The sequence below is a fragment of the Dreissena polymorpha genome, chromosome 6 (genome assembly GCF_020536995.1).
Source record: "Dreissena polymorpha isolate Duluth1 chromosome 6, UMN_Dpol_1.0, whole genome shotgun sequence".
Lineage (NCBI taxonomy): Eukaryota > Metazoa > Mollusca > Bivalvia > Myida > Dreissenidae > Dreissena > Dreissena polymorpha.
In genome coordinates, this window is record NC_068360.1 from 13858524 (window position 1) to 13873640 (window position 15117).

Consider the following 15117-nt stretch of genomic DNA (forward strand, 5'->3'; position numbering starts at 1 on the left):
ACCGGCTTCAAGTACTTCGGAGTAACCTTTACCAAGGATGGTACCATTACCGCTGAGGTCAGAGTAAGAATAACCATGACGTGCGCATCGATGGTCAGACTGAGCATGTTGTGTTCAAACAGCTCCGTCACCTTAACCACCAAGAACAGTCTATACGAGTATTCTCGATCCTACTGTACGGCTGCAATACCTGGGCGCTCCATCCGGACAAAGAACATAGGATACAGGCCTTTGAACACTGGTGTCTCCGAAGACTTCTTCGCATCTCCTGCATGGAACACTAGACAAACGGTTACATCTGAAATATGATAGAAATTGTTAGCCCACAACAGCCCCTTCTGGTGACCGTAAAACGAAGAAAGCTGGCTTGGTTTGGACCCATCATCACACAGGACTTTATGTTCAATGCTGTGTTCCAGGACTCCAGTGATGTCGTCGAGGCCGTCACATGAAAAGCTGCATGGACAATGTGCAAGAGTAGACGTCCCTCCATATGGTAAGATACTCTCAGCGGCCCACAACAGACCTGATTGGTGGAGGATCTCTGTGTCGTTGTCTCTTATTTTCCCCAGTGGTCAGATGATGATGATGATGAAAAACGATGATGATGAAAATGGTGATAATGAAGCTGGTGCATTAAATGTAAAATAAATATATGATAATTATATTTATTTTGAGTTGCAATGCTTTCAGGTTTATTTTATTTTCTCTTTAATTATTTGTGAAATATTATTTGTCTATTGTGAGGTTTGGATTGTCCGTTTCAAGGCGGTGAGCTAGTTTTATTTTAATTTGTTTATGGTGTGTACTTGTTTGTCTGCTCATGTACATTTGTTTATATCCGTCGAGTCAGTATCGTATGGGCATTTTGGCAACGATGTAAGGAAACAAAAAATTTGACGTAAAGAGACTGATACCGAAAGTTGGTCGTAGTTTTCAAGATGGCGTCTGTAAATCTCCACGCGAGAAATCGCAACGAAGACAAAATAATGTTATTTTATTGTTTTGACGATGCAAAAGCTTACATAAAAAGAAATGAAATTGATACGAATAACATACATAATTGGTTACAGCACAAAAAACTTTGGTAATTCAGGTAAATTCATTTTATTATTTTGTCCATATATCTAAACGTAATGATTTCTGTTGAAAGAAGCATAAATTAATTATTCTTCAAAGTTTAATTGACTGTTGTGGTTGTAACCAGCTGGCGTTTGAAAGAAACTCAAACATATTTTAATGAAAAAAGAAAAGAGGGACATGTTAATCTTTAAAAAATAGTTCTTTTGAAAGAAACACACTTAGCTTTCCTTTTTGTTTTCCTTATACTCAAACCCGGTTGAGTCGCGGCAATCGCACATTCTCGGCCCTTTTCGTCAAACATCGGATAAGTACCTCGAAGGAGATAGTATGAATACACATTTCGGAAGCGGTATTGCGGTCTACCTACGCGGGCCTACGCGAATCAAAATTACATAGTAAAAACAAACATGGCCGGTTTTGCGAGTTGTTTACATTTTGCAAAGATGAAAATGGGGATTTTCTATGCTCTGAAGCCAGAGCAAGTACAAACTTTACAGGAATTATGGACGCCATCGTTGTTATTGTTTTTGTTGTTGTAACATTCTTAGAATGGTATCACGTGGGCGGACTTCATTCAACCCGTATTTCTCCCGAGTCCGATTATGATAATCTGCGAGGGGTACCGAATGGAGTCGCGGGTCGTTTTGACTCGCGGTATTTCATTAGCGCCCTCTGGATTGTGTATGTAAACAAACCTGCATGACCTACTTTTGAAATCTGACAGAAAACATCTTTTGCTGCCAGTATGAATAGATTTTTGGTAAGTAACTACCCAAAAACGATTTAAAGCGGGTATATACAATTTTGTCAAATATTTATAAATTTATATAAACTGTGTCAAAAACTTATTATATATATATTTCAATATAAGTTAAAATAAAAGTTAAGAAAAACATGTGTCGAAAAATGCGAAATAAGCCAGATATTTAATTCTGAAATTGAAAACGGCTGTACAGCCGAATTTGCCAGCATGTATACCATACATGTACGATGTGCATCTAAACTTACGAGGGGTGTTTCAGAAATTCGTGGATTTTCGCTATAACTTTCATTTGGTAACATAAATGGACAAACAAATAGCATGTTAAGAATATTTCGTCCTTTTCAAATATACTCTCCAAATATCATGGAAATACATAAAACAACAAATATATATCAGAGATTTAAACATGTGCACAATGCGCACACCGACGCACGTGTAACGTTTCTGTTCAACGTCAATGACGTTATGAAGTTAACAACTGTCAAATCTTTTCCACATAATCACCTCCAACGCGAATGCACTTTATGTGTCGGGAAATCCACTTGTCAAAAGTGTCTCTATACCAGTCAGCGTCAAAAGACGACACGATTCGCTTTGCTGCAACTGTAAGTTCCTGTTTACTTGCAAAGCGTATACCGCGCAACTGTGATTTAACTTCCGGGAAGACGCGGAAGTCCATAGGGGCCAAATCCGGGCTGTAAGGAGGACTTAGGCGCTGTAACGTGAAATTTGCCGTAAATTCTGTTTATCAACGACATTTAAACCAAATTTAAATTCGCGTAACGCTCATACTTATAAACAAATACACGCGTGCGCCGCATGTCGTTACTGAGGTCTCTATGGCAACGCGTTTCAAACGCGCTTTATGGAATTCATGCATTTTTAGCTTATATATAAAGTCCGTGATAATTGGTTTGTATAATATGTAAATTTCATTGACTTTTACCAGCAAACTAATAAGTTATAGCGAAAATCCACGAACTTCTGGAACACCCCTCGTAGTTTAACGGTTTATAATACAAAGACGAATGCTTCGGTTATTGTAGAAAAATATGTACGTCACTATCGGCTCGGGGCGCTAATTTGTCTTTGCTGAATTTTATAAAATTCGGCTTTAATGTATAATTTTTCTTGCCTATTTTGTGTTTTTGAAACATATTTTATCAATATATTACAATTAAACACATATAAAAAATCGTATATACCCGCTTTAAAACATCATTTTAAACCAAAATTATGTAAAAATCCATGTTAAAATGAAATTTCCCTTTCTACTTATTCACTGTTTAAGTTCGTCTGCTTGCAGTTGTTTAGGTCAGACACTACCAATATTATTCTCTTTGTGAAGGGGTTACACACCACCGATTTTTTAAAATTATTTCGATAGGTCAGGCTCTATAAACACTTCAATATTTAGCTAATAGATTTGAGGGTTGAACTTAGATAAAACTCAAATTGTTTTCCAGATGGGGAAGGATGTTTCGGTTGTTTTTGTGAAATGGGGTGAATGTAGTGTGTGTGCACATTGGGTACATCTGAGCTTCTGCACTGATGTACGTTTCTTGAGGCGAGATAGCTTCTTCAGGTGTCCTCAATGCGCAGAAGAATAAATGAACATGAACAGTTATTTGAATATTGAGAATTAAAATTAGACACTTCTTGAACATAACTGTGATATTTATTTTATTTGATTTCTTAAATGCCATATGTTCTAATTGTTATATACGTTATTGATTGTTACTTTGAATGGTATGTCAGATTTTTATGTCTAATCATGTTAAATTTAATATTAGTGTCGTTTAACCTTTTTACAGCGAGTCAATCGGGTGGGAAAATAAACAACAATGGCGGACAGTGGTGTTGTTTTTGTTGATACTGCAGTTAAAATTGAAGGATTTTCGTCATAAAAAGGCTATTTTCCAATGAAGTTAAGTCAGATATGTTTGTCTTATAAATTATTTATCTGATATTTGAAGATGATTTCTAGACGCAAATGAATATTCCTTAAGTACCGCGACTCACCCGGGTTGCAGGCTACAATATTGACACTGGGACCATTGACACGACCGTTTTGTAGACCTTTGTCGAGTCAGTATTGTAAGGACAATTTGGCAACATGGTTAGGAAACAAAAATTTTGCTGTAAAGAAACTTCTACCGCATGTTTGTCAAAGTTTTCAAGATGTCGTCTGCCAATCTTCACACGAGAAATCGCAATGAAGACAAGATACTTTTATTTAATTGTTTTAACGATGCAAAAGCACAAATTTAAAAACATGAAATTGATAGTATAATCGTTAAATAATCAGTTATAGAACCAAAAAATTCAGCATTTCCATTTTTGTTTTCCTTACAATATTGACACTACCGTTTTGTAGACCTTGACTAGAGTGAATATTATTAATGAAATTGTTGTCAAATATTATCAATTATAAGTTGAAGAGAAATACAATTACCTTCCATTATTGTCATTTTGAATACATTGAATCGAGCTCTGATTATTTAACAAATTATCATTCCAGTGCTTTTTAAATAAACACAGTAAACTTCTAATGGAAAATAACGGTATCAACTGTTAGCAATTCAGCGTACATTGTTCTGCATGCACTTATTTTCATTTATTTATTATTAAGTAACAGCAGTGCAATCTGTAAATACTGTTCTGGATGCATGGATATTTATACCCAGGTGATGATAGCCATGTATTCACAGCCATGGCAACACAGGGGCATTAAGCAGTGTTTTCTCAGTATTTGATTACAATGTTAATCACTTGAATTTGTACAAAAAAGCGTATGTCCTTCAAGATGAGCCATGTTAGAGCAAAATATTTAAAAAATTGTGAAGTTTATTTTTTTTATGTTATTATTTTTTATTCACCATTTACTAAATTAATACTAAATTTACACTGGCACCTATAAATTCTGCCACACTCATATATTTCTTAAATGATGAAATGTTTGCAATACACTATGGTATTAATTATTTTTATACAATAAGTTTGTAAAGACGTTATCAAATCTTTTTAGCTTTTATATGGCCTGAATATTTATCACAACGGGTAAGTAGAAAAAAGCATGCCTCACAGATAGCTTTTTACTTGCATTAATATTTTGACTTAAAAAAAAGAAAGAATTTTTCCCCAATTGCATTAATATTTTGACTTAAAAAAATGAAAGAATTTTTCCCCAATTGATAAAATATTGTTCATTCCCATATCCTGTCACAAAATTCCTTATTAATTGTCTTTCAAAAATCAAAAAAGTTTTAAAATGAAGACTTATGAAGGTGAAAACATTTGTACTTTCTCTTTTTTTAAGAACAATGTGATTCTATGTACCTTTATCAACTATTGTAATGCCCCCAGTTCGAATGATCGGGGGTATATTGTTTTTGGCCTGTCTGTCTGTCATTCTGTCCCAAAACTTTAACCTTGGTAACCTTGCGATAACTTTTGAAATATTAACTTATGAAATATTGAACATAGCAACTTGATATTTGGCATGCACGTGTATCTCGTGGAGCTGCACATTTTGAGTGGTGAAAGGTCAAGGTAAAACAAAAATCAAAGCGGCGCAATAGGGGGCATTGTGTTTCTGACAAACACATCTCTTGTTCCTATTAAATGAATGAATTCATGCTATGGATTTTTTTGTTTAATTTCAATTTTTTGTGTTTTTTAAATAAAGTGTATACATAAGCAGAAAATAAAAAAAATCTGTTGTGATGAATAATTTCAGTTTTTACTTCATCCTCCCATAAGGTTTGTTGGGTCCATGGGATGAACCCTTATATGTATGTGAGCCTTGGACATTAGGTTCTGAAATGCCACCATGGTACAGACAAGCATAAGAAGAGAAAACTGGAAAAGGAGAAGGTATTGGACAGAAAAATGGTAACCTTCCCCTCCATGCTTGTCATTGATTTTTAGCTCGGCTGTTTTCGAAGAAAACCCGAGGTATTGTCATAGCCAGCTTGTTGTGTCGTGTCCGTCGTCGTGTCATTGGCCGTCCGCGTCATGCTAAAACCTTAACATTTTGTCATTGGCTCTAAAATCAAAGTGCTTCAACCTACAACTTTGAAACTTCATATGTAGCTGCACCTTGATGAGTTCTACATGTCACACGCATTTTTGGGTTACTAGGTCAAAGGTCAAGGTCACTGTGACCTCTTAAAAAAAACAAAAAAAATCTGACAAGCTTTCATGTATTCAAAACTGCAACCGCAGTCGAGAGTGGCACCTTTTATGCGGTGCTCTTGTTAGCTTACCTGAGCACCTTGTTAGTATGCAGAATCTTTATTTTCAAAAACAATACAATAGCAATGTCTCATATAAATCAGTCTTTACTGAATTGGAAAGCATTGCATTTAATAACAATTTTGTTAAAAAATAGGATCCAGATGAATCAGCTAAATGTACAAGAATCTTTTATATATAAACTTTGAAACATCAATGTAGCGCATCCTGTAAGCCATTTAATGCAAAAATAAACAATGTACATGTAATGATGGACACAGGATGTTAAGAATGTTCTTAAAATGGTGTTGATTTCAGTGCAAAACAAAATTTTTTGTTCTTATTGTCTTGATGAATGCTCAGATAAAAATATAAGATTTATTTCTTTGGACTTGGTAAAATGCCAACATTGTTCAGATCATTCCATGCAGAGTAAAATGTTTACCCTTTTGTTTTATACTGACTAATACTATGATGAAATTAGACTTACAGTATCTGTTCTTAAACAAATTTGGTCCAAATAGTTGTCAAAACTCAACACTGTGTGATATCAGATAAAATATGCATTTTCATGTACATAAAGTTGTAAAGATATTAACATACTTTTCAGACAAAGAAAGTTAGCAGTGAGCAACATTCATATGCTAAATAGAAAACAAGGCATGCAGTGCAGCTCTCCAAAAAATTGGACTGTCCTGCTTCTATCATTCTGAAGGAAGTGTTGATATTCACCCCTGAAGAGGTTGGATGTGTTGTTTTTATACGCCCGTCCGTCCGTCCGTCTGTTAATGTCGTACGCTACGTCAAATATCCTTTGACAGATTTTCTTCAAATTTTAACACAATCTTAATATTGATAAACCCTGATCCCCTTTCGTTTTTGACGGAATTCTGAATTGTCGTTCCAGAGTTATGGGACTTTGTTCGTCAAAATTTCGTGATTTCATTGAATGTCCTACTGTAGCTCAAATATCCTTCGATGGATTTTTTTCAAATTTCAACACAATCTTAATATTGATAAACCCTGATCCCCTTTCGTTTTTGACGGAATTCTGAATTGTCGTTCCAGAGTTATGGGACTTTGTTCGTCAAAATTTCGTGATTTCATTGAATGTCCTACTGTAGCTCAAATATCCTTCGATGGATTTTTTTCAAATTTCAACACAATCTTAATATTGATAAACCCTGATCCCCTTTCGTTTTTGACGGAATTCTGAATTGTCGTTCCAGAGTTATGGGACTTTGTTCGTCAAAAATTGAACAAGGTGAGCTTTTTTCTATTCCGATTGTACACTACCACTTACCCATCTACATTTCTCTTTTATTATTGGTCAAAATATCTATAACAGGTTTACTTCAACTCCATATCCTCTAAAGAAATGCATACATATACTCAAAAAAAGATATGGTATGAATGTCAAGGAGACGGCGCTCCATGCTCATGTACTTATAAAATAAACCATGTATTCAAATTAGGGATGGCAAAATTATTCGAATATTCGAATATTCGATTGAATGGTCAGCATTCGAATAATAAAAACGATATTCGCAAATTCGCATTTTTATTCAAACGTAATTTCACCAATATTTAATGACCTGCGAACCGCTTACTAAAAAGCAACCGAAACCACCTGGGAGTAACATGTTTGACGTGACGTTCTTCGTGTCAAACTGATAACGCGGCCCGTATCAGTGTTGATTGCGCAATGCAATATACACGCTCTAAGAAAGGCCCCGACTGTTGTTTGCCAATGGGGTGCCAATTAACGGTTTCAATTGACTGGCGAATATTAATTAAGTATTGTGATCACAGTATGTACAGCCATTTAAATGTGTGTATTACTCAAATCGCGCAATGCAATATACTTACTATAAGAAAGGGCCCGAACTGTTGTTTGTCAATTAGGTACCAATTAAGGGCTTCAAATTACTTGCGAATAATAATTTAGTTTTTGTTATCACAGTTTGAACAGACATTTAAATAATGTGAATTACTCAAAAGTAACAGATGATATAAACTAAACAATCATCAAGGAATCATAATTCAAATCTGAAAATGCCACCAGCCCCTTCTGCAGTATGGAATACTTTACACGGTCTGTGGATAAGAAGACCGCAACGTGTAATGTGTGTAAACTTAGTTTTACATATGCGCGGTCTGCTACAAATCTGTGGAATCATTAAAAATTAAAATTCTATGACACGATGTTTTACATTCTATTTGTGCCCGATCACAGTACCGGTCATAGTATTAGTCGACAGCGATACAATTTTTCGATAGCAACGTTAATAAACAGCCTCGTATTTAGCAAACAGATATAACTTACAAACCAATGGAAATGAACACATAACAAGGTAAAATCAATCCAGCCGTTTTATGAGAATATTCGAATATTCGATTGAATGAATTTGCGAACATTCGAATACCGATATTGGTATTCGATGCCATCCCTAATTCAAATACAAATAAACTGAAGTAAAAAAATGATTCAAAGGGTTATTTATTACCTTACTACTTCATTGGCGAACGACGGGCGTATCATGCGCTCATGGCGCAGCTCCTCAGTTCTTTTATTTAATTTACCCACAAGCAGGACAATTACTGTACATTACATTGTTTTATTGCAATCATAATACGTAAGAAACCATACTATTGCACCAATGCTCAAAATCCACTGGTTATATCATCAATTTCTTCTGATTCATACAAAATGTACATTTGTATTGTGTTTGCCTCATTTTTATTGTTTTTACCTCTGTAAAAGTGTGATAAGCAAAATATGATGACAATTAAATTAAACATCTTCATCCAATCATTTTTTGCTATTGTTGGTTTTAAGCACTGTTTAGGTTGTCAACATTATGTCATTTAATACAAGGGTTCATCAAGCGAGCTGGACAAAAAAATGGCTGCTTCTAATGTGAGGAGTGATCTGAGTAAAGGCATCAAGAAGATAATGGTGGTGTTTCCTAACATCGAACACAAGTACCATACAAATGGAAAGGTACTGATATGTAAAGTAACACTCTGTAAAGTTAAATTTCTGTTGATTCATTTGCTGTAACATGTGATCAAAATTGTCAACAGTTGCCCCATCATGGGGATTTCTTGTTTACCTGGCACGTAATAATTTAAAAAAATGTAAAAATCTTTTGAATTTGATTTTTTGCAAATGTTTAAAACCAAATCTAAAGACTTTGCTTAATAGCTATTTTTACCAGTGTTAACTAAAAGATGAATAGGATTACGCAGAATATTTAAAAATGTCATCAGACTGCTCCAGCTTTAAACCTGATTTGTTTGGCAGCACTCTGTACCTTTACATTATCCTAGATCTTTCCTTTAAAGATGATGTGTATAATAAAATAACTTACAATTAATTTTCTCTAAATGCTTGAGTTTTGATAGTTGTTATTTGACATCAAATAATAAAACTAAAGATTGTTTAAAGCATGCTCCTGGAATCGAAGGTAGCCACACGCCAGTGGTCGAATGATTTATATGGACTTTTATTAAAAATGACTGTTTAAAGACTTTCTTAAGAAGTCAAAGTTTTGCAATTATTAAGATAATAATAACAAAATAATGAGGAGAAGAAGGACATAAAGATTATGCCCTGGTTTCCATTATAATTTCTTTATTATTCCCTGCCGAAAGGCATAGGTATATTGAACTTGCAGTTGTCATTCCGTTTGTGTGTGTGTATGTCCATCTTCGCAATCAGCATATTGCAATATGTCAACTAGTAAATTACCTAGGTTGATGAAATTTGGTATGTTGAAAGAGGGACAAAAAGTTGAATGTACAATTTCCTTCTTTTTTTTTGCCTCCTGCGCAAATTATTGTTGCTGAGTTTAAAGAAATGATTGGAAACTAAAAGCGTGCTGACTCAAAAAGTACGTAAGCAGAGTTGATAAAGTTTGGAGGGCATAAATGGCCGTATTGGGAATATGCACTTCATGTCAGTTTCTTTAATATGGTTCAAATTGCTGATTGCTATGGTTATATAAATACAATGCAGCAAATATCCACTAGGGGGCTGCTGTTTTGTCTGTTAACAAGCTCTTGTTAATGTAAGATTCAAATTTTACTGATTATCTTAACTAATCAACAACAACGCACTCTGGGGTCACACTGTCTGTCAGACACTGAGACATCTACATCTTTTCATTTGACACCTCTTTATAATAATGTATTTATATTAGCTTGAAGATCTGTATTAAAATGCAGATGATCGTACATTGGGGTGATAATGTTTGCAAAGTGCATGTTTATATTAATTGCTGCTATTTAAATTTCTTATTGAATCTTCAACAGAACGCTGGGCTGTTGCAACGTATCGACAGTGATGTTGCCTCAAAAATTAAAGAACTTGTGGTGGAAGAGGGCGTTGCAAATGTTGAAGAAATGCAACGCCATCTGACCTTATTTGTTATGAAGAATGTAACACCTGCTCCATCAAGAACTAAAAGGAGATTTGCCCCTACAAAAAAGTGATCAGATATCACATGAATAAGGCAGCAAAGAAGGTTGTGATAGCAATGATGACCAACACAACTTAGTTCAGCTTGTGAGTGTGCTTAGTGTGTAATTAACAGTTACTTCAATACAGATATATATTTATCACATGCCATACCCTGCTTCCCCTTGTAATATAACCATTACGAATATTTTTATCTTACACATGTGTAATATACTTTTTAAGGATTTTCATTGGCTTATTTTCGTTTGCTTGGCCAATCGCATTTTGTTATGTTGCTGAAATAACATTGCAACGTCAAATGACGTCACGAAATGTAAACAACATTTCGGATTTATCATTAAGTTTGCGAAAATATTTTAATAATTTTTTGTGTCCGGAGCCATATCTTGGAAGTGCTTTGGCGGATTTCATTGAAACTTGGTATGAGTATAAATATAGATAAGAGGATGATACATAACATTTGACAGAGTTATACATCTCATTAAGCAAAATTTAAGAAATTGTGTTCTTATATTTTCATATATTACTTTTCGGCCTAAGATGCTAAGGTCATACATTGTTTTGTAAACGAAACATGCGACATAATTTTCCTTTATCATTTACATTTGTTGTAAATAGTGAGCATATTAAAATTCTGATGTCTGATATTAATTTGCCTCTTGTGAATAGATTTGCACCATTGTTTTGTTAAATGGACCTTTTCACGTTTTGGTTAATTGACGAAATTGATTTTTTTTCAGATTTCAAAATTTTCGTTGTAGTTTTATTTTTGCGAGGAATCGGTAATACTGAACATTTACTAAGCTCTACAATATTACAGTATTTGCATATTTTGATGATTTAAACACATTAAAAATTTAAAGCATTACGAAGGAATAATTTGGCGAGTTCTGTTGTTATCATTATATTTTGTGACAGTACGATGATTGCTGATATAAATTATAACATAAACATATTACTTACTATACGATCACAGATGGGCGAGTTGTTTAAGTTCTAGTCTTTTACTCAAATGGTCAGTTGTTTAAGACTAGTTTAGGAAAACTTTTTTATCTTTGATTTTATTCTTGTTTAATTATTGAGCTATTTAATTCCGATGTAAACATTTATCTTTTTACATTATTTTATTTATTTCATCGTTTTTATTTTAACCAGGTTTTCCGAAGGAAAAAACTGGTTATTAGATTGGCGAATGCGGGCGGGCTGGCTGGCTGGCGGGCTGGCTGGCTGGCGGGCTGGCTGGCTGGCTGGCGGGCTGGCGGAATAAGCTTGTCCGGGCCATAACTATGTCGTTCATTGTCAGATTTTAAAATCATTTGGCACATTTGTTCACCATCATTGGACGGTGTGTCGCGCGAAATAATTACGTCGATATCTCCAAGGTCAAGGTCACACTTTGAGTTCAAAGGTCAAAAATGGCCATAAATGAGCTTGTCCGAGCCATAACTATGTCGTTCATCGTCAGATTTTAAAATCATTTGGCACATTTGTTCACCATCATTGGACGGTGTGTCGCGCGAAATAATTACGTCGATATCTCCAAGGTCAAGGTCACACTTTGAGTTCAAAGGTCAAAAATGGCCATAAATGAGCTTGTCCTGGCCATAACTATGTCATTCATTGTGAGATTTTAAAATCATTTGGCACATTTGTTCACCATCATGGGACGGTGTGTCCCACGAAAGAATCACGTCAATATCTCCAATGTCAAGGTCGCCACGACTAAAAATAGATTTAAAAAAAAAAAAAAACTTACAAAGGGGGTTAATTTTTTTTGGTCATTTCAAAAGTTCAGTTTGAGTTTTCTCCCTTTATCAGATTTTTTTTTCACAATGAAAACCTGGTTTTGTGACAATTTTGTCCCTTGTTAAAACTTCAACACATGCCAAAATCCGTGAAAATATCCATATACAGGTATGCGTTTATAATTGTTGGCATCATTTACGTCAATTTCTTTAAACCATGACTTTTTCCCTTCGCACCAAGACAAGAATATTAATTGATTAAACCAATGGTTATTGTTTGCTTTTGAATGTCTTACTATTGAACATTTGATAATCTCATCCGGAGGTTGTTGCTTTCCCGGGATTTTATTATTGTTTTGTTAATTTATTAATTTTCCAACGTTTAGAAATGTCATGTTTTGCTAACATTTATAAATGTATATATACTTTTATTCGCACTTTGATCGTAGTACTTTCATGTTTGGCTTTCTTTCACATCGAACGAGTGTTTATTTTTTTATATAAATATCATCTACGGTTGAGTGGTTCGCTTTAACTTCTTTAATTTAAGACGCATTCTGCAGAATACACCAAAAATATCGGGTTTGATGAACATTATATATTTAATGTTGTGCCTTTCTTTTATTAATACGCTCTCCTTTTCTATATTTTTTAATTCGTCTGCAAAACAAAAGCGTTCATATTTGCGCTCTTTTATTGCTAGTTTATATGTTTTCTTGATTAAAAATCAATGCATTTTTAGCTCATCTATTTTTTGAAAAAAAATTATGAGCTATTGTCATCACCTCGGCGTCGGCGTTGGCGTTGGCGTTGGCGTTGGCGTTGGCGTTGGCGTCGGCGTCCGGTTAAGTTTTGCGTTTAGGTCCACTTTTCTCAGAAAGTATCAATGCTATTGCATTCAAACTTGGTACACTTACTTACTATCATGAGGGGACTGGGCAGGCAAAGTTAGATAACTCTGGCGTGCATTTTGACAGAATTATGTGCCCTTTTTATACTTAAAAAATTGAAAATTTTGGTTAAGTTTTGCGTTTAGTTCCACTTTTCTCAGTAAGTATCAATGCTATTGCATTCAAACTTGGTACACTTACTTACTATCATGAGGGGACTGGGCAGGCAAATTTAGATAACTCTGGCATGCATTTTGACAGAATTATGTGCCCTTTTTATACTTAGAAAATTGACAATTTTGGTTAAGTTTTGTGTTTAGGTCCATTTTATTCCTTAAGCATTAAAGCTATTGCTTTCATACTTGCAACACTTACTAACTATCATAAGGGGACTGTGCAGGCAAAGTAATGTAACTCTGACTGGCATTTTGACAGAATTATGTGCCCTTTTTATACTTAGAAAATTGAAAATTTGATTAAGTTTTGTGTTTAGGTCCACTTTATTCCTACAGTATCAAAGCTATTGCTTTCATACTTGCAAGATTTATGAACTATCATAAGGGGACCGTGCAGGCAAAGTTATGTAACTCTGACTGGCATTTGAACGGAATTATGGGCCCTTTATACTTAGAAAATTGAAAATTTGGTTAAGATTTATGTTTTGGTCCACTTTACCCCTAAAGTATCATAGATATTGCTTTCATACTTGGAACACTCACAAACTATCATAAGGGTACAGTAAAAGGACAAGTTGCATAACTCTGGTTGTCATTGTTACGGAATTATGGCCCTTTTTTGACTTAGTAACTTTTAATATATGGTAAAATTTTGTGTTTCGATCCACTTTACTTCTTAAGTATCAAGGCTATTGCTTTCAAACTTCAAATACTTACATGCTATCATGAGGTTACTGTACCTGGCAACTTTAATTTTACTTTGACCTTTGAATGACCTTGACTCTCAAGGTCAAATTATTAAATTTTGCTAAAATTGCCATAACTTCTTTATTTATGATTAGATTTGATTGATACTTTGATGAAACTACTCTTACCTGACATACCACAATAGACTCCACCCAAACCATCCCCCGTGCCGTCCCCTCCCCCCCTCCCCCCTCCCCCCCCCTCCCCCCCCCTATTTTTTTTTTTTTTTTTTTTTTTTTTTTTAAGATCATCTCACAAATGACCACCACACCCTCACACTATACCCCCCCCCACCCCCACCCCCCCCCCCCCCCTAATTTTTTTTTTTTTTTTTTTTTTTTTTTTTTTTTTTTAAGATCATCTCACAAATTACCACCACACCCTCACACTATACCCCCCCCATTTTTTTTTTTTAAAATGGTTATGTTTGAAATACCGTCCAACCATCGCACCCAAACCCCCCCCCCCATCGCCCCCCCCCAACCCCCCCCCCCCCCCCCCGGATTTTTTTTTTTTTTTTTTTTTTTTTTTCGCTTTTTTGGAAGATAATGTAATAAATGTCCACAACCCCACACTATACACCCCTCTTCACTCCACTCCTCCCTCCTTTGTGATTGAAAATGAGAGTCCCTTCACCTTTAAAAAGAAAATAGATGAGCGGTCTGCACCCGCAAGGCGGTGCTCTTGTTTAGCATTTGCGTATAACCATAGTTTATTTGATGTTATGGTATGATTTTCTTGAAACGAGATGGTTTGCCACAGACGTGAATGGCAGCAATGTATAGATTGTGTGTAAACCATTTCACCATTTCTCCCATTTCACCTTGAATCGGTAAATATTAAAGATGAAGTTCGTGTAAATAATGCTTTGTTAAAACGTCAATTTTATCTGCATTTTAGGAGACGTATGATGTTAACTGTGTATAGTTGTGAAATTAACCATATTCGTCGTTATCGCATTAGTTATGGCGACACTCTTCAAAGATGATCTTAA

At 34.9% G+C, this 15117-nt stretch overlaps 1 long non-coding RNA gene across 1 annotated transcript; it reads left to right on the forward strand.

The window, feature by feature from the left end:
- The first annotated feature begins 787 nt into the window (after nucleotides 1–787).
- Nucleotides 788–14308, forward strand: LOC127834799 (uncharacterized). Its single transcript, XR_008028198.1, has 5 exons — nucleotides 788–1096; nucleotides 5586–5722; nucleotides 6693–6824; nucleotides 8961–9086; nucleotides 10400–14308. It is a non-coding gene; the product is annotated as an uncharacterized LOC127834799 (long non-coding RNA).
- The last annotated feature ends 809 nt before the right edge of the window (nucleotides 14309–15117 follow it).